Here is a 20861-nt window from a genome sequence, read left to right on the forward strand (position 1 = left end):
TGTGCGGAGAAGTCGTTGCTAGCTTTTTTACGATGTCATTACCGACTAACTTGCACTTGACTTTGACAAACAGTTGGATCGAGAGTAACAGACGTGTCGAGCTATCGGGTCTGAGGCTAGCATTTTAAACTTTCTAGTTTGTATGTTAATTGGCTTTTTGCTTTGACTGTCCAGAGTTCTGAGGACGTCACAGATAGTCACTAGCGGAGTGGGGCCTGCGAGGGACGAGAAAGGGTCAGGAATTCCTTTTAGTCATTTGAATGTTTAATCTGGAAAAGTCTGGCCTTACGTACAAATGAATTAGGCAGTGAAAAGATACATTTAATGAAACATTAAAGACGGTTGCCCTCAAACAATACAGTTCACGTCTTTTAAGCCTACATAGTGTACCTTAGATCAGATAGTAGAGTTACTGGCCTCAAAACCAAAATAACTCAATCAAGAATTACCTCAGCTAGAAACTACTGCGTGAGCCAAGTTTATGTTACAGCAGACTGTACTGCCACCAATATTGTCACCGTAACATATTAATATCCAGAAACTAAAACATTTACACATTGAAAAAAAAGGAAAGAAAAAATATTTATAGACAATGGATGACTGCCTGGTCGTGCGGTTTGCGCGCTGGACTGTCGTTCAGATTTATCGATGGTCCCGGGTTCAAACCCTGCCCTCTCCCATCCGCCGTCGTCCTGCGGGAGGTATGGACTAGGAAGTAATTATCTTCAACTCTGAAGGAACATCCGAAACATGAAAAACATTTTACAAACTTCTTTAAAAGATGGTAATTCTGACCAGGGTCTCAAGACACTTAAATCCGGCCTTGCATATAGAACTATCAATTGGGTGCTTTAAAATAGTTTCAGCTATGAAAGATGAAAATACAAAAAAGGGTGTACGAATGTGATCATATCTCTGTGAATGGTTAGGTTAGGAAATAATATAATCGAAAAGCAACTATTTTGTAGAAGGTAAGTCTGTATGAAACTAGCAATACTACATTAACACGATGATGCGCGTAGAAAGCAATACTTGTTTTAAAGGAATATTTGGAATGTATAAGATGAAGAAGATTAGATAGATATTGGAGTAGTCAGACATTTGTCATTGAGCTGTACAGTGTTAAGTTTCCAATGCAGCCCAACACGATCTCAGCATGTCAGTGTCTCTGCCACATTATTTAGTGACATGTCATTTGATGCTACGAAAACAGGTTGCTACGTATCCGATGTTATTGTTAGCTTGGATTTTTTTTTTTTGTTGTGGCTTTTATCATGTTTTTTTTATCGCGGGGGTTTTAATCATTTGTTATGGGCGCGGTGGCTGAGGGATAAAGCTCTTAGCTTCCAAATCGGGAGTTCGAATCTCGGTGAAGACTGGGGGTTTGAATTTCGGGATCTTTAGGGCGTTCACCCACATTAGTCGGGGAAAAGTAAAGGCGGTTTGTGGTGATTATGGTTGTATTGTAAACAGCAGTTGATAGAAACTTGGTTGTAAGATTTAAGGAATTCTATGTTTATTTTTAGTTACTAATTTTTCATTGGTCCATTGGTTGGGACAGAGTGACGGCGCTTGGAGTTTTTGTTATTGTTGTCAGAGGCCTGAGTTATGGAGCCTAGTCGTACAATATAAGTAATATAAAAGTCAGTTTTCATAATTATGCATTAGATTTACAAGTTGACATTTGATGCGTTGTCTACAACTACAGTTATCCTGATGACTTTTATTCAAGTTATATTCTGCTGTTAATTCATCTCTGGCCTCTCTTTGAGTCATTGAAAGAAGTATGTTATGGGTCAAGTATAATCCAAGTAAGGAGCTCACAACACGGTTGGTCCATGTGCTGGCCACGTGACACTCTCGTTAGCCGTGCGCAAGAGAAACAGATGACCTTTACATCACCTGCCCTATAGATCTTACGGTCTGAAATGGAAACATTATTTTTATGGGCTTTTTTAGCAGTATTCTTTAACTCTAGTTTTGTCGCGTTGTATTTTGTCGTGAATTATTTCCGATAGACGGAGAAAAAAAGTATAATCATAAAAAGGAATGAATGTTTTTTAAAGATTGTACTGCAAGAGATCAAAACAATTTATCAGTAACACACTGAGTAGGCCTAACATTTATTTATTCATTCCTCATCAAAATTGCACGTCTAGCCGTTTCTCAAATTATGGAGCCCGTCCCCTAAGAAGCGTGCTGCCGAGAGGCGTGAGGACGTTTTGTTTCCTTTTTCGTAACGAAAAAAAGATAAATATTTTGCATTTGCAACGTATTTACTAATTCATATTTAAGCATTTGTCGTTTAAATAAGTCCTTTCGAACTCTTTTCATGTTTGGGGTCAACACAAGATCGATCTAAAACTTCCTTTTTTAATAAAGACATCTCAATACTTCTTCGCCAATGCGATTGTACCGTTTGTGTATCATATTTTTCTTCAAAATGGTGCTCGGAAAATTGAATTTTTTGCGTGCACAGAATAGGTCCACTAAAATTGTATTTCCGAGGGTCCCACTCAGCCCGCCCCCCCACACACACACACATGACTAACTTCAACACACTAATCTATCAAAATAGGTTTTCTTTTATTACTATCCCCTATTCCAATACTTCTTATTGTGTCATGTTAATCTATTCATCTCGAGTAAAAAAAAATAATTGTACCATTATGACATACTATTGAGCTTGAAAGTAGCTGACTATAATAAACAGGTTTATCCACTTCAGACGTATTGACAAAGCAAGATTCAAGGGAATACACACAAAATACCATTTGTACCAATTGAACTTTTAAAATCTCAGAATATTAATGCCAGTAACTGAAGCGGACATAAAAGGTGACAAAGTAGATATAACACTCCTTTACAAACAGATAGATCTAGTTCAAATCTGGAAATCGATGTAGAATCAGAAATTTCATATCTAGAAGTCTATAAGCAAATGATACAATTTTACTTTGTAGCCTAGAAATGGAAACTCCAAACTTCTTCGAAACCTGAAAGGGGCAACTGTTAACACTTGGACATCTCAATGGGAACCTGAAAGAGGCAACTGTTAACACTTGGACATCTCAATGGGAACCTGAAAGGGGCAACTGTTAACACTTGGACATCTCAATGGGAACCTGAAAGGGGCAACTGTTAACACTTGGACATCTCAATGGGAACCTGAAAGGGGCAACTGTTAACACTTGGACATCTCAATGGGAACCTGAAAGGGGCAACTGTTAACACTTGGACATCTCAATGGGAGCCTGAAAGGGGCAACTGATAACACTTGGACATCTCAATGGGAGCCTGAAAGGGGCAACTGTTAACACTTGGACATCTCAATGGGAACCTGAAAGGGGCAACTGTTAACACTTGGACATCTCAATGGGCAAGTTTCTTTTCTTGTAGAAGTGAACTCACATATCTCATGTCAGTTATTTATTAGAACAGAGACAGCTTATACACAACTTATGTCAGTTATCCATTAGAGCAGTGTTTTCCAAACCGCGTTCCGCGGAACCGTAGCGTTCCACGGGCCTGAATAGGTGTTCAAAGAACTACTGGAATAATTAACTAGTTGGCCACCACGTGAATTAATCTCTCTAATACAAAATAAGCAAAGTTTTCTGCTAAATACTCAGAATATGCGAAACATTCCGTTAAGGAAAAATTTTGGGAATCTCATTAGAGGAAAAAAATAGAGGAAAAAAATACAATGAAACAAAGTAAAATAAGTCATGCGAGATGAAAAATCCCTAAAAACGAGTCAGACCCAGGGGTCGCCCAAGACTAATCATTAGAGATGTCTGTAAGCGAGACGTGAGAACCACAGGCTTCAATGAAAGTATGTGGGAGGAAATAGCCCAAAGACTGGACAGCATGGAGACAGACTGTGCGTGCTGGCACGAACCTTGCCAAGAGGAAACGAAACGAAGCTGCTTTAGTCAAGAGAAAGAAGAAGAAAGTTGCCCTGTCAGCTAGTCCTAGGACAGATGCAAATACATGCACAAACTGTGCAAAATCTGCCGCTCCAGAATTGGCTTAATCAGTCACACCAGATTCTGCCCCATCTCAAGACGAAACCAAAACCAGTGACTCATCTGGGCGCATCCAATGTCTTCAGAGACAGAAGTCATATATTCACAACTTATGTCAGTTATCCATTAGGGCAAAAAACTAAAGTCAATGAAGCAAAGTCAAATGGATGCTCGTAAATTCATTGCAAAATTTTTCTTTTCTACCAAACTCAAGAAACAAAACATTTGTTTAGTGTTTAAAGCAGAAAAATCAAGCACACATAAATAGTTAACAAACGGAAAGGAAGCGCGACACTTGAAGGTAAAAATTTCTACCTGTAAAACATTTCCAGTCACTGAAGAAGTTACACCAAAAAGAAATGTCCCTAAGACGTTAGACGACATAGACGACATTACCACAAATTTAATTCAATTGAATTATGTGTACCGAGTCACCGGACTGCTGAAAAATACAATAAAAAGAAAAAAAAGAAACCCAGATGAACCCAACTCAAAAGCAGAGGACGTTAGAGCCACGAGGCCTTCACCTGCTATGGAGCCCGTAAAGAAATGTGCGCGATAGAAGATGAGGACAATTATGACTGGCCAAACGTGTACGAATGCTAGAAGTTTGTATAAGAATAGATACAAGGGACATCAGCCATGATTATTTATTTGTATTCTATTTCCTTAACATTGTGTAGCATTCCGACCACTATGTGGTTGAGTGGAACAAAGCTATCAAAGGGGCTTGATCTCAGATCCCGACTGAAGGCTTGTAAAGGCAGCACGGAAGCCTTCTCCCAGATACCCTTCCTGTACTGATCCACAGAAGAGATTGTTCTGAGCATGAAAGATGCTCTATACTTTATAATTTTATTAAATGTGGTAAAGCTTTTTCGTGTCAAACTAAATGCTCCTAGAAAGCTAACTCGCTATTAAGATTTCAACATGTCGTAATAATAGTAACATAATTTAAAACTTTGTAGAGTGTACCAGAGATTGTGCTTGCTTACAGAGATCGTCTTCGGATTTCAAAAGCATACAATTGTTCTGCTTGGTGATAGTGATCAGTTTTCATAGTGTGTCAGACACTGTACTGTGCTTCTAAACAAATCCTTAATACTGTTTCATTATCTCTATAGACGTTTCGTAGAATTGCAATAACCAAGCTTGTGGTTGCAGTATCGATCTCCAGTTTGGGTTAATGATCTTTACAACACCGTGCTCCTTTAGTTAAGAAATCAATCACTTAAAAAAAAAATGAACTTACCTATGGTCAGGTGCTATTCTGACTGATATTCGCAGACCTCACGCTTGATCTTCCTAGTGAAGATTTCAACGATGTGTGACATTAATATCTATCTACCCTGAACATTGCTTGTCTCGGTCGCATTTAGTTAATATAATACCTTCTTTGGCCCTTCTTACATACACACCCATCGCAGATCCCTCCCCCTCCCCACACTCTCCCGAGTTAGGAATGACATCACAACCAAACCCATGACCTGAACATTCAAAGAACACAATAGGTTTATTTAAGGAGCGTGAATGTTACAAATGGAGGTGTACCCTTGCTATTCAATGAAGGATTGACACTTTAACAAAAAATAAAAGCATCTTTATCTGCATTCCTGCGCCTGTAATCTAAAACACAACGTATGCATGTGGGGGAAAGCGGATAGGGGACCTATGAATATCAGGCGTAGGGTGCTCGATGAGGGCAATAGAATCCTCAGCAATACTGATGGCTTAAGATAACATGTAATACAATCGTTGGAATACATGCCTAATGGTCACCATATCTATTTTTTTTTAAGCGCAAGAGCTAGATTAGGGGTAAGATGAGCTTTAGATGTATATAGGTCAGACAGCTCGAGATTATCTTGGAGATGTTGACTCCTAACTTAGTGAGCAGCGTGGGCGCTTGGACGATTGTATAGGTGGAAGCAACCGAAATCAATCGTTATAGAAGGACCTGTGACGTGGCGATGAGCTATTGGTCTAAACTGCCCACGGGTTGTGACGTCGTAGATTCAGGACTTTTATAACTACTGGTCTCGAATCAGTCATTACGTTCATACATTGTAAAATTGAAATGTTATGTTGTTTGTTATTGTATCATCTTGCCCCATGTTGACATACCACATTTACCCCCGCCCCTTTAACTTTTACAACTAACAAAACATCATCGGCCCCCTTGTGTGACACTCCCTTCGCCGACACTGATAGCAGATCAGCAGCTTAAACTTCGAAACCTGACCCACTTGACTCCAACTGAAACTCCTGGTTTACATTAGTAACTGAAATAAATTATGCTCATTAAAGCTACGCGTAAAGCTTCACCCAAGTGGAATTAATATCGACTAGCTGTATGTCCGAGAGACACATAACTTACAAATATGTCACGCATGCATTAGGCTGCATTCATTCACGAAATATTAACTGTAGGTCATGTTACCTAAATCTTATCTTATCTTATATAATACAGACGTTACTTCAAAAAAGAAGATGATTACGTCCTACGCGTCATGCATTTAGTCATGCATATTAATCAATGACTTAAATTCTGCCAAGTCACTGGTTTTCCTGGCTAGCTCAGGCAACCCATTCCATGCTCTAATAGCACTAGGGAAGAAGGAGTATTTGTAGGCCTACATTGAATATGTTTGCTTGGTTTACTATACAGCTAGCATACAATCAAAACTTCAGGGCCTTTCTTCGGCTTAGAGGGGTACAAGGCATATAGCGTAAAAGGGCCCCTCGGAAAAGGGAGGGGTATTAATAGTCGGTCGTTGGATTGTATATCCAAACAGCTAGTACAACTAAATCAATGTAGGAGTATTATTTTTATTTTAGAAAAAAGCTTGAAAAAACGTCTTTTGTGAACAAAAACTTAATATATAACTTCTCTAAACAATATACACAGATTTGGCTTGAGATGAGATATAGATCTTATAGTAACAAAATTTAATGATATTGTAAATAAACAAAAAAATACACGTCTTTACTCTTTCACGTCCTGGGGTCATCTTTCGTTCAACTATCGCCCATGTGACAGACCCTGTCCTGGTTTCATCATTCTACAAGACCAAAAACACATGCTCCATTTCTTCGTCGTTACCTTGGAAACACACACACACACACACACAACAAGGGATCACGGTCTCCCCTCATCTGGGAGGAATTCATAAAATAGTCGAATTCTGTTTCTCATTAGGGTCCAGAACTCCATCTCCTGATTTCTCTATCAGTAATAACTAACAAAAGGTCTACTAATTAACCAAATTAATGGATCTGCAAGTTATAGATTATTTACAGCTTCTATGAAGGACCGTATTGGCCAGTGGCGTAGCTAGGGAGGGGAGGAGGGGGGAGAATTTGAAAATCCCCCCGGGCCCCCATTTGAGGGGGGCCCCCAAAAGAGTGGTTTTTTTTAACATTAAATATTACGTAAAATGCAGGGCGCCCAAAGTGGTCAAGCACCCCCCCCCCCCGAAGTTGGTTCAAAATAAACATGTTCTCGTTCTCTTGCTAAATTTTAATTATTCTCTATTTACACCTTTATATATTATTACAGTCAAACTAGGGTTTTCCTAGTGTGGCCAACTAGCTATTAATTCTTATTCCAATGATATACACCAACTGTCAAATTATCTAGGAAAATCCGATTTTGAGAATGGCGTTAACCACCTCTTGACCACCCTGGTCTGGCCCACTCCAAAAATGTGACTTGAATAGAGGTATTGTAAAAAAAAAAGACCATGGTCCTCATTAATCCTGGAGTCGTATATGTTAAATATAGAGACTGAACTACGTCATCAGTTCTCCTGGTAGATCCAGGCAACCCGTTCCACGTCTGAATGGAACGAAGAAAGAAAGAGTTGGTTTGTACCTCACTTGGTCAGACTCTATCACCGCCACTCATTGATCAAAGAACATAAAAAGGACCAAGATGTCTGTGTGTAGTCGCTGAATGAACTCTTTATGTTGTGTCTGTTGTATTTATGTGTATTTTTCTGTTGTGTTGTCTTTATATAAGAAAAGAGTCCTTGTAATCACAACAAATTTCCGTAAGGGGTCAATAAAGCAGTCTTAGTCTTAGTCTACCCCTATACATTTGTCCTATCGTGTGAAATAAGAAATGTACTTTTGCAAGTTCGTCGAATGTAGATCAATAATTTGGGCGATAACTGTGACTAGACCCCGTGGAGAGAAAACAAAACACAGTGAGGTGGAGCGAGAAGGCAAGAACACAGGAAATGAGGTTTCCTTTTATCTTGTCCATCGCTATGAAAGCTCTCTAACACGTACCTCGGGGCAATAAGAGGCTTACAAAACCACACACACACACACACACGCTTGCATATACAAACGCATTTAAGGAAATTATGTCAGGTCAAGCTGGATCATCTTGGCGACATACTTGAAATAGCATTAACTTTAAATACAGTGGCTGTTGTTGTATCTGTCGTCGGTGTGTCTGTCGTTGGTGTGTCTGTCAATGAGTGTCTGTCAATGAGTGTCTGTCGGTGTTGCTGTCGTAAATTTTTGATCCGTTTCCTAAATTCTTTACTTCTAGAATCTAGTCCATTCTTTAAAGTTTAAAGCGTCAATTCAGTGGCTCCAGTCGTCCATTTCAATATCCTCAGCTCTTCCAGATTTTTTTTGGGCCTGCCCACTTTCCTCTTACCATGCGGATTCCAATAAAGTGCCAGACTTGCAACATTGGCAGCTGGTTTTCACAGGGAGTGTCCTATCCAGCTCCACTTTCGCTTGTCAATATCTTGGGCTATAAGTTTTTTTTTTGCTTGGTTGTCTCACACAAGTTGACAGTAAATCTCTTTTCCGGAAACTAATTCCCAAAATCCGGCAACTGTTTTTGAATGTGTGGAGTGATTTCATATTTGTTTTCGTGACTCTCCATGTCTCGGAACAGTTTAGAAGATGGCTGCCTGGTCGTGTGGTTTGCGCGCTGGACTGTCGTTCAGATTTATCGATGGTCCCTGGTTCAAACCCTGCCCGCTCCCATCCCCCGTCGTCCTGCTGGAGGTTTGGACTAGGAAGTAATTATCTTCAACTCTGAAGGAACATCGGAAACATGTAAAACATTTTACAAACAAAACATTTTACAAGAACCGACCTATCGTTGTACGCCACCAAAATCTGTTTCTTATCTTGTAATCCTTCCATGCCAACCATATTGTCAATAAAATTAACGTGTAGGACTACTCTTACACCAAGGATCATATTTCTTTCTGATCAGAAATTTTTCATTACATAAAATTGAGAGAAAGCAAACACACCTCTGTTACTCCAGTTGTTGTTTTCAGCACCTCTCTTGTTGAAATTAACAGGCTTAGTATTTTTTTTTTCTAAAGCAATTATCAGCCGCTATGAATCATAATGAAGGTACATTTCGTCGTGGATGTTAATAAACTTGCTTCAGACCTCATGAGCTTCTTTGTAATGTTTCTATTGTTTGACTTCACTTCACTGTGAATTGTAAAGAACACCTCCACCAAAAGATGAAGTTAAAAAAGATCAGTGTTTGATATTTATATTAAACCAAAAAAAAGGGGCCTGAAAAAAAAAGTTACAATTTCAACCTAGATGAGTAAGTTTTAAATAAAATATATCTAATATTAAAATGGGGGGGGGTATGTGACAATATATAGCAAATGTAAAGAGAAGAGTTTTGATTATTTTATTACAAAGCTTATATTAACAAGATCCTTCTGTCTGTCTGGTACCAAAGCTTATATTAACAAGATCCTTCTGTCTGTCTGGTACCAAAGCTTATATTAACAAGATCCTTCTGTCTGTCTGGTACCAAAGCTTATATTAACAAGATCCTTCTGTCTGTCTGGTACCAAAGCTTATATTAACAAGATCCTTCTGTCTGTCTGGTACCAAAGCTTATATTAACAAGATCCTTCTGTCTGTCTGGTACCAAAGCTTATATTAACAAGATCCTTCTGTCTGTCTGGTACCAAAGCTTATATTAACAAGATCCTTCTGTCTGTCTGGTACCAAAGCTTATATTAACAAGATCCTTCTGTCTGTCTGGTACCAAAGCTTATATTAACAAGATCCTTCTGTCTGTCTGGTACCAAAGCTTATATTAACAAGATCCTTCTGTCTGTCTGGTACCAAAGCTTATATTAACACGATCCTTCTGTATGTCTGGTTTAAATGTTTCACACTTTTTTCTGCCACTTCCCATAGTCGATGACAATACATGAATCAATTAAAAAATTAAAATCATTTTGTGGTAATTAATCAATTCTGCTTTAGGTAGAAACAAAATTAACATTGCAGTATTGAGAGAAAGGCAGTTATTTCTCGGTTCTTCCCCTTTAAATAAGCCTCTTTTTTTATAAGTATTTTTTAAAACTTGTTTTAGATATAAGATTCAACATTATCTGTAAGTTTCTCTAGCTATTAATGCCCATACTATTCTGTTTGTTTCTTTTTGTTTTACAAAGAGGCTCATACTTCTGCTACCTTTAGCAGTCTAATAGCTGAACCATGAAAGAAAGCGAGTTATTTGTACAGATCTAATACAGAATGACTCCAGATGGCACTCGCAGTAGTAGACCGACATGGAGTCAAGTGTTTTGTGTGTAAAGTGTTTTACATGTTTCGGATGTTCCTTCAGTGTTGAAGATAATTACTTCCTAGTCCAAACCTCCCGCAGGACGACGGGGGATGGGAGCGGGCAGGGTTTGAACCCTGGACCGTAGATAAATCTGAACGACAGTCCAGCGCGCAAACCGCACGACCAGGCAGCCATCCAAAGTCAAAGTCAAGCCTCGGGGACTTAAGACAAAGTTAAGTTCACCCTACTTAGACTGAGCACATGCAAAGATACAACACAGTCAGGTCATGAAGGCCACGTTATTAATGAAAGCCGGTTGCATTCAAAATGTGTACAGACGTTAAATAAGTCTTGACATACCGTGACAATATATGATTTTGCAAATTGAACAATTTCCAAACAAATTGCCGCCCTTTGCTCTGTAACGGAGTGCCAGGTAAAGTTGTAAACTGTGTTTTTCATACGTTTATGTAAACTATGACCTATGACCTATATATTTTATATTTTACAAACATCTTTATCTATGTAAATATCAATAAAATCTGAAGTTCCGAATATAGGACAAGCTGTATTGAGAAATCTAAATTGAGAGAAGTCATTTGGTGATGTTTTTATCTGGGTAGGTAGGTAGCACCCTTAACAAACACTTTATATTTCATTATCCAGGGTGTAAACTGTAATTACTCTTGGTAAATGATAACTATTTAAGGCCCTGCCCCTTTCTGCACACAATATCCCACATTAAATTGGTATGCATACAAGTGCACACCATAATTTCATATTAAATAAAACATATGTATAAACCCAGGGCTTCGCTTTCTAAGATGGTACAACCTTAAAAAATAGAATTATTAAAAATGCATGCTACACACGAAAAAAGGAGTATAACATTCATTTTAAGGTTATGGGATGGTTGGCCTTAGATTATTGGATACCCTAATGAGAATTTCAAAAAATTAAAAAGAAACAGCGAATTAAAATATTATGCAATTCTATATAAGCTTCCTGTGTCTATATCTAAATCGACAAATAATTAAAATTCATGTATCGCATTTTAACATAGTTGAGTAGTAAACAGTCATAGTGCTCTACTATGTTTTAGATCTAATTGAAGTTTCGCAAATATTTCTCAAATTTGTTTTTTGTTCTGTGTGAGGCCACCACCATTTTGGGGCCCTAGGCGGTTGATAGGTTTGCCTATGCCTAGGGGCAGGGACCCTCACAAAGATCCTGCTCGAGACTTCCCTTTACCAAATCTTGAAATTTATATACTCAATAATAATAAGTCAACAGTCAGCAGTTTTCTTTTAGTGTATACAGCATGTCTTTGTTCTAGGTAATCTATTGATCTATAGACTACGTATTAAGTTAAAATATAGGTGAAGCCCTTTCGGCATACTTCCACTAGGGTAGCTAAACTTCTACTACCGCTAGTGACATGCCTAAAAAGCTAGGACCAACGATCTGTAAAAATGTTAAATACAAGCTCGGCAACTATGAGTTTTGTAAAAAAGCAAATTTTTGCTACTGTTAGCAAATTAGATCAACTTAAATGACCTGCTTAACTGCAATAGTTCAATAACAAACGTTAGACTATTTTTACAAAGATTGTATCAACTCACTCTGTCTGTGTGTCTGTCTGGTACAATCCTTCTACTCACCCAATCTCGGATGAAGTTGAAATTTGGCACAATTATTTATTTTTTACCTGACAAAGCAAGAAGAATTTTTTTAAATTAACCAATTATTTAATTAATTAACGGTAATTAATTATTTAGTTTGGTATTGAACGAGGGAAAGAAAGTTTACTTGATAGATATGGGGGTATAAGTTGAATGAGTCCACCTTATACTTTGTGTAGAGAATTAGGTTGTCGTTTAAAAGTTTGAAACTAACAATAGAAAGCTACGAAACCTTCTATTTTTATAAGCACTTTGCTGGCACAGTGGTTAGTGTATTGCCCGTGGGGATGCTTGAACCCTCGAGTTCTAATTCAAGTCGTACAACGTTTTTTATAAAATAGATTTTAAAAGCGATCACGGTAACCTTCATTCAGATATCTCTTTGTTTCTCCCCCCATCTCTCTCTACCCAACTGGTCCAGACAAGTGATAGAATCATAACGTATCGAGAAAGTTAAAAGCATGAAATTTAGCTGAACAAAAACAAGTGGTACAAATAATTCTAATCGCGCAGATTTATTATTGCTAATCTAGATCTATTACTAATTTAATTACATGACTGATCCAAACTAATTGATACAAATACACTTAATATAAGCTTTGTCTTTTTAAAAAAGTATTTTTTTTAATATTTTCCTTGTTTACAAAGCTTATATCAATTCACTCTGTCCGGTACAAATCTTTTCTTCTCCAACTTCCCTTTCTCGGATCAAGTTGAAACTTTGCACAATTATTCATTGTCAGTAACAACACATGAATCAATCGTGAAGATAAAGGCCTTGGTTCTAGTTAATATCTAGAAAAATAAAAGCAACACAAGATACTAAACATTTTACAACAAGAATTAGATGACTTACAAGAAAATTTTGAATCAATTTGGAGCATGACTCTCAACCCAGATGCATTTTAATTATTAATATTAATTTTTAAAAACTTAAACAAATAATAACAACTTATTTTAATCATGGTAAACCAGATACACAGGCTAAAAAATCACAATGCCAGGTGTTGCAATGACATTAGTATAAAATCCACATGTTAACTAACTTATTTTAAAAATAAAAAAAGGCGATGCGGTTTATTAAAAGAATTTTGTACAAATCAAACAAGATCCTAAAACTAAAATGCTATTCAACCTTGGTTACACTCATATTAGAATATGCTTCCACAAGGAAAGAGGAAAGTGGGCAGACCCAAGCAAACCCGGAAGAGGTCAGTTATCGGTGAAGCTGATGGTACTGGAATGACATGGGAGCAAATGAAGAAAGCTGCTCAGAACCGAGTTCGGTGGAGAGGTGTGGTTGCGGCCCTATGTTCACCTGGGAGTGCACAAGATTAAGTAAGTATGCCTGCAGAAAAGTAAAAAGTAGGCCTACTTATTTTATCCTCAGTCTCCCTTTCCTCAATTTCCACCATTTATCGCACAGGCCCTATGATAGTAAGTCATGATTATTGGCAAGAAATCACATGCTCACTAATTAGCCGTAGCCTTTAAAATCGGAAACAAATTTGAGAACAATTTCTTACCGTCACCGTCAATGACTTCAGTGTTATTACGTCACAGATCTAGGCCACACAGATAAATACACAGTATTGCACAGACTTGCCTCAGAGCGGCAAACAAGACCACACTTCCCCGAGGCGGAACATTTGATGTTTCTACTTTAATGAACATTCACATATTGTGTTTGACACGGCACACTTGAAACATCAACAATGTATGTTAAAATCAGACGCGGTGTTCCACGTCAGTGGGTCGAGTTGTTATTGACTTTAAATAACATTCTAACTGCCAACTAAAAGTCAATCATGTTTAACTGGCTGTCTAGCTGTCTGCAATCTGGATTATTAATGGTTTTATCAATACAAAGAATATCAACTTTGCCCTGAAGGTCTTGAAGTTAGAATTTAATGAAGTATGTTGAGGGAAGAAAAAGAACAAACAAAATAATTTTTAAAAAAGGGAGAGCACCATTCAATCGCTGTCATATGTCTCTACATTGAAAAGTTTAGCTTCCATGTTTCTAAATAAAGCAAAATTAATTAATTACCAATAATTGATTAAAGAATTGTGTTTTTTTAATTGATTAGTGTGTTGATTAGTGTGTTGTCATCGACAATGAATAATTGTGCAAAAATTCGATTTTATCCAAGAATTGGAAGTGGTAAAATACCAAATGTAAAAGAATCCACCCAAACAGACAGACGGACGGAGTAATTGAATAAACACTTTTTTTTTTGTAAAAATGACTTGACTTGTAAAGTTAAAGAAGTTCATTCAGAAATAAAGAATATTACATCCTTACCTAAACATCCTGCAGGACAGAAATGGTGGCTTCGGACAGGATTTGAACCCCAGAAGATTGTTACCAGAGTCCGGCGTGCATTCCAAACAACCAGGCAACCATTAATATAAATCCTTTAAATTAATGTGCATTCACACATACACATGTGCACGCCAAGAAAGACACACTTTCCCAAAATAGTCAAATCTAAGAGAGATCGGAGTGAAAAATAAAGAAGAATATAAAAATACTTTTTTTAAAAAAACATATCTAAGGGGAGAAACCTTTGCTTTCATCTCTCAATACTGTCAGATTTATTTTCCCTTTTATATCAAACAAAATAAATGAAATAAAAATTATTTAATTAACTGTTTGGTTAATTTTAATTTTTTTCATTCGGTTATGTTTTGTTAGGAACAATGAATATTCGCGCAAAGATTCAACTTGATTCGACAATGGGAAGTGTGTGACGTAATGTGATAGTAATGTGTACCAGATGACAAACAGAATGTGTCAAAAAGACATTGTAAAAATATGGAGGTAGCCGAAAGCAAACAGATGACCACTTATAACCACACATCTACAGTGGTGATCTTACTCTCTGTGCTCTGGGCGAATAAAAGAACTGACTTTACAATGCCACCGCAATATTTACATCGCTTTACATTCTTTTCTTTTTTTTTTTAGTCATAATATTACATGTGGTGTCTGCTGACGACATTTGTACATATTTATTTCCCCTTGCCTAGTGAACATCATATATCTTGTAATTGGTGCTTAGGTATATGTATAAATATTAAATATACCAATGTCACTTCGATGGATATGAAAGGCTTCAGAGTTTAAAGAAGCACCGCTTGCCCTGTTCAAACTTCCCCAACTTCTAAACATGGTATGATTTTTTAAATTGGATTCGTTTTGAATACAAGCGCTTTGAAAGAGCCGAGGTTATGTCCCTTGTTAGTCTAGTTACTTTTGCACGGTTAGCACTGTATCCGCGAACTGTGGGTGACAAAGAAATGGTGGATGTACTGGATGTGTACTTTTCATTCATTACTTTTAGAACACGGTTATAAATTTTTTTTTAAGCTTATATCAACTCACTCTGTATGTCTGTCTGGTAAAAAGTTTGTACACGCAATTTCTCTAACGCCCAATCTCGGATCAAACTGAAATCTCGCACAATTATTTCTTTTACCTGACAACACAATATCAGTTATCACTGACTAAAAACCGGCATTGTTTATTGGCTTCATGAAGACACGGGTTCCAGGTTCAAGAACCGGAAAGTTTTTAAAAGGCTATAAGGAAGCTTGAAGAAACGTTTAGCAGACTTGGAGAGGAAAAGGATTTTAAAAAAACACAGCATTTATGATCATTACGAAAACACACAAAAACACAGAAAATATAAACTTTTTTACTAAGTAATTTTAAAACAATCTCAAGCATAAACGAACTACCCATATCTGGTGTGAAATACCCAGCTCTCAGGACAGGCACATATGAATACAACCAAACATTAACTATTATACTGCAGTATTGTTGCTTTGCATCCTACAATTAAACCCGTATGCTTGGGTTTACCTATCACGATCTCGTTGCAAATATTTTAATTTGATGAAAAGAGATGACGGAGGTGAGATTTGAACCCAGGTCTTCGTGTCAACAATCCTAAATTGACAAGTCAGCAAAACGAGGTTAAAATACTACACTCACTCCGAAATTTCGCATATACTGTTTGCCTATTGCAAGTTCGTGAAGTGAACATCGCAATTTTTTTTTTCTGTGAAAACCAAATTTATGTACGTTTTACTCATTTCAACATTTTCGAAAGTCTGAAAAAAAACAACATTTTTGTAGACAAACGATTGGATTTGTAGAATCAAAAGAAAGTTTTCAAAACTTGTAGTACACCAAGTCAGGAGATTTCAATGTCAGATTTCATGTCGGCTAAAGACACTGTAGCCTACTCCCCATGTAGCCAACTGTTAAGATGTAGCAACAGTCTAATAGTGTTTGTGTTTGTCTATGATAGCAAGAAGAAGGTGAACCAAATTTGTGATCAAACTTGGTTCACGTGTGTATACAAGCATCCCTTTACTGATAAGATTTTAATTGATCAGACCCTTTGGTCAAAGTAAACCTCCAGCGTCGGATTTACGAGGTGGGAGTTTAATCTAAAGTAGGTCTACTTAATTTAGCTTTAACCCTCAAATCTACTAGCTCCTTTCCCGTCAATTATTTTCCCGTTGAGTCTGATTTAATCAACCAGTCATTATGAAATGGATAAAAGTAAAATGATTTATTGTAAAGATCTGTAGCGAACAAATATATATATATATATGAACATAGACCAGAGCAGCTGGCGTAGTGATCAGTTTATAATGCGCTTGTCATTCGAACGGCCGGGAGGGGGGGGGGGGGTCTCATGAGATGACTGGGTTTTGATTAGGGGATTTTAGGTCGCCCCTGAGTCCACCCAGCTCGGGTACCTGGGGGAGCGGTTGCTGTTGTTTTTTTGTGCTAGCCAAATGACACCCTTGTTAACCCCCATAAATCTCAAGGTCTGAAAGGGGTAAATGTTTTTTCCGTATAGAGCAGAAAGACAGGTCCCTACAATATCAGTCCCCCCGCAGGTCTGCCATTGAAGTTTACCCCTCTGTGTCAGTTATCATATCCCACCAACACACACACACACACTTTGTTTTTTTCCAAAATCTGAAATTGACGTTTCTGTTTCCGACCAACCCCCACCCTTCCCTATCTCACGCTCTCTAGGAGCCCACGTGTCTTGAAAAGTTGTAAACATTGCACGAGGTAAACATATCCTCCAGTTGTCACCCCCCCCCAACGTCAAGATAACGCTGGAGAATACATAGATCCACATCGGGTAGACCTACGTGATGTATTCTATATCAAACAAGTTTCTAGTATCACAAACAGCTATAAAGCAGTTCTCTGCAGTATTGGCTTACAGTTCAACAAATCAAATAACACCAAAACAACACAATTTGAAGAACAGCTACTTACCAATTCAACATGAGCTAAAGAGTTCCTTTGCGCTTTAATCCGCACTGCTGAACTCAAATGTTCTATTTTTTTATTTTATTTTTTTCACAATAATTGTTTGAATGATTCCTAGTTCCCCTTTTTACAACACACACGAACTAGTATAGTCACTTCAATACGAGTTTTCCCCCTTACTAGTTGACAGTCAGCCACGGCACATTCCTAAAGCCAGTCTGGTATGACGAATTCGAAGCAGTCTCACTGTGCCACGCTTAACGTGAGGGGCAGCGCGATGGGGGGGGGGGGGGTTTACCGAAGTGTTTTCTTAGAAACATCATTTACTTAAGAGTAAGGTGCGGTTTCTTTCTCCTCTTTTTTTTCCGATTATAGGAAATTATTATTTGCACTTTAAAAAAAGAAAAGAACCCGGTGAATTTATGTGTAAGCACTTCTCTTAAGATGTGCCATTAAAATCGTAAATCTCAAGATGTGTTCACACAGGGCCGGACTTAGGCCACTGCGGCCACAGTGGGCCCCACACGTTCATAGGCCCCGCGCTAATTCTAGGCGTAAATTATTAAATTAAACCATTATACCTTATGTATAATAACAAGGTTTTCGCGGCCTCATGATTTTCCAGGGCCTACAGAAAAATCTCCTGTAATTGTTAAATATATTTTTTAAAGTCCTGGAAATCTCCTGAAATTATTGAAATCTCTTGAAAACTCATAAAAATCTCCTGAAAAATAGACACAAATTGTCATTTTGAGGTACCAATCCTACGCGAGATTTAAAAAAAATGGCATGGTCAGCTTTCATTTAATAAAAATTTATTGCAAAGACGAATGCATGTTCTAATACAAAATCTTAATTTTGATGTTATGCTTATCCCTACCCAAGACTAGGCCCTGTGCAATCCGTTTCGCATAGGGCCCCGCAATTCTGTGTTCAAAGATGGTAGATTTAAAAGGTAAAACATTTTATTTGATTTTTCTTGTCTCATCATGGGGAGAGAAGATACAAGAGACTTTCGCCTGGCTTATTGGTGAACTGAATTCTCTCAACTTTTTGCTGGGACACATCAACTAAAGAAAACATAAAGAAGCTAGTACAGACTCAAAATACAGTCGTATAACAAACGAATATTCGGATTTGACTAGAGTAACACCATTAGTAAAATCAGAAATTTTAAAACACTTCAGGACAAAAGACTTAAAAGTAAAGCATCTATAATACATAACACAATTAACCAAAACTTACAAATACAAACAAACAAAAAAATATATATAATATTCAGAAAGGCACAAAGATTAAAACAAATTTCTTATTCCATATGCTAGGACTAATTAGTACAAGTGCTCCTTTTTCACCTACTATCATTAGAGCGTGAAACGGGTTGCCTGAATCGTACAGAAAACCAACGACTTAACAGACTCTCTAACTAACATGCACGACTAGATTAGCACTCGGATACGGGCGTATGGCGTAATTCTCTTCTCCTCTTAAAGGACGTCTGCTATTTGGGCATGTCTTGGCGAGGGATGGGCTTCAGTTAGAGCTCTCTAGACACCATTCAATCAGCCAAGGAGTTCCTCAGTCCTCCCTTTGAAAACACTTACAAGTGACTCGCTCTGTATCCTGTTCTTCGACCTTTAGATTTTTCTTGTTTGTTTGAACTGTTAAGAATTATTTGACAAGATTGCTTTAAACTTTCTCTTACATGTCAAGATTAGTGAGATCGTCAAGATTAGTGAGATCGTCAAGATTATTTAAATCGCCTAGACTAGTGAAATCATCAAGATATTACTGCCTATGCTCAAAGAAGTCCGACAATTATTTTCTACCTGTACTGTAGCCCCTGTCAATTCCGTTTGTTTAAGAAATAAATAGCTTGATATTATTATATAACTGATAACACACTGTTTCAATGATTTTTTTTTTGGTTTTGCCCAGAAACTTCAAAGAAATCTTTTTTTCTGGTGTTAGTGTCTAAGTTGGTGTAGTAATATACTAGTGTTGTTTTTTTATAGTTTAAAATATTTCCTGGTTTTCTTTAAACCGAAATTGTTATGTGGTTTTGTGGATCAGACATTGAAAGTGTTCTAAGGTTTTGTTAAACTGAAATTGTCCCCTGGTTTTGCTGAACTGAAATTGTCTTCTGGTTTTGCTGAACTGAAATTGTCTTCTGGTTTTGTTGAACTGAAATTGTCTTTTGGTTTTGCTGAACTGAAATTGTCTTCTGGTTTTGCTGAACTGAAATTGTCTTCTGGTTTTGTTGAACTGAAATTGTCTTCTGGTTTTGTTGAACTGAAATTGTCTTCTGGTTTTGTTGAACTGAAATTGTCTTCTGGTTTTGTTGAACTGAAATTGTCTTCTGGTTTTGCTGAACTGAAATTGTCTTCTGGTTTTATTGAACTGAACTTGTGCTGAACTGAAATTGTCTTCTGGTTTTGTTGAACTGAAATTGTCTTCTGGTTTTGTTGAACTGAAATTGTCTTTTGGTTTTGTTGAACTGAAATTGTCTTCTGGTTTTGTTGAACTGAAATTGTCCTATGGTTTAGTTGAACTTAAATTGTCCCCTGGTTTTGTTGAACTGAAAGTGTCCCCTGGTTTTGTTGAACTGAAAGTGTCCTCTGGTTTTGTTGAACAGAAATTGTCCCCTGGTTTTGTTGAACTGAAAGTGTCCCCTGGTTTTGTTGAACTGAAAGTGTCCCCTGGTTTTGTTGAACTGAAATTGTCTTCTGGTTTTGTTAAACTTAAATTGTCCCCTGGTTTTGTTGAACTTAAATTGTCCTATGGTTTTGTTGAACTGAAATTGTCCCCTGGTTTTGTTGAACTTAAATTGTCTTCTGGTTTTGTTGAACTTAAATTGTCCCCTGGTTTTGTTGAACTGAAATTGTTCTGTTGTTCTGAACTCCCTATATCTATTCTTGGGCCGTGAATTCGTGTACCCATAAGACTGAGTTTAGCGACGATGAAATAGTTATGTTGTTCTATTTTGGCGGAACCCAATTTTTGCTTTCATCCTCCAACGGAACGACCCGCATTGCAAATATCCACAACACCTACTTTCAGTCCGTATCCTGATTACATTATCTGTCGTTTCTTGGTCTCTTGACTTCAATATCTTGATGTAGATCTAGACCTTAGAGCTTTCCTTTTTCACGCTTTAGTAACTTAGTACACACAAACATACGCGTTACTGCTGCTATTTCGTATTTTGGAGGGAAAAAAGGGAATATCAATTTGTTGTTGTTTTTTAAAGCGTCTGCAATCAT

At 37.4% G+C, this 20861-nt stretch overlaps 1 protein-coding gene across 4 annotated transcripts in view; it reads right to left on the reverse strand.

Moving 5' to 3' along the window:
• The window catches only part of LOC106056610 (uncharacterized), a 41588-nt gene extending 23765 nt beyond the window's left edge, over positions 1 to 17823 (reverse strand). The window contains exon 1 of one of the 4 annotated variants that reach the window (XM_056026505.1): positions 17605 to 17823. The gene's annotated coding sequence lies outside the window, so the exon portion shown is untranslated. Of the gene's footprint in view, positions 1 to 5280; positions 5471 to 13822; positions 13974 to 14595; positions 14762 to 17604 lie in introns of those variants that run through there. The other 3 variants (XM_056026507.1, XM_056026506.1, XM_056026504.1) reach the window with 3 other exon arrangements.
• Between the last annotated feature and the right edge of the window lie 3038 nt (positions 17824 to 20861).

This window comes from Biomphalaria glabrata, chromosome 4 (genome assembly GCF_947242115.1).
Source record: "Biomphalaria glabrata chromosome 4, xgBioGlab47.1, whole genome shotgun sequence".
In the NCBI taxonomy this organism is placed as follows: domain Eukaryota; kingdom Metazoa; phylum Mollusca; class Gastropoda; family Planorbidae; genus Biomphalaria; species Biomphalaria glabrata.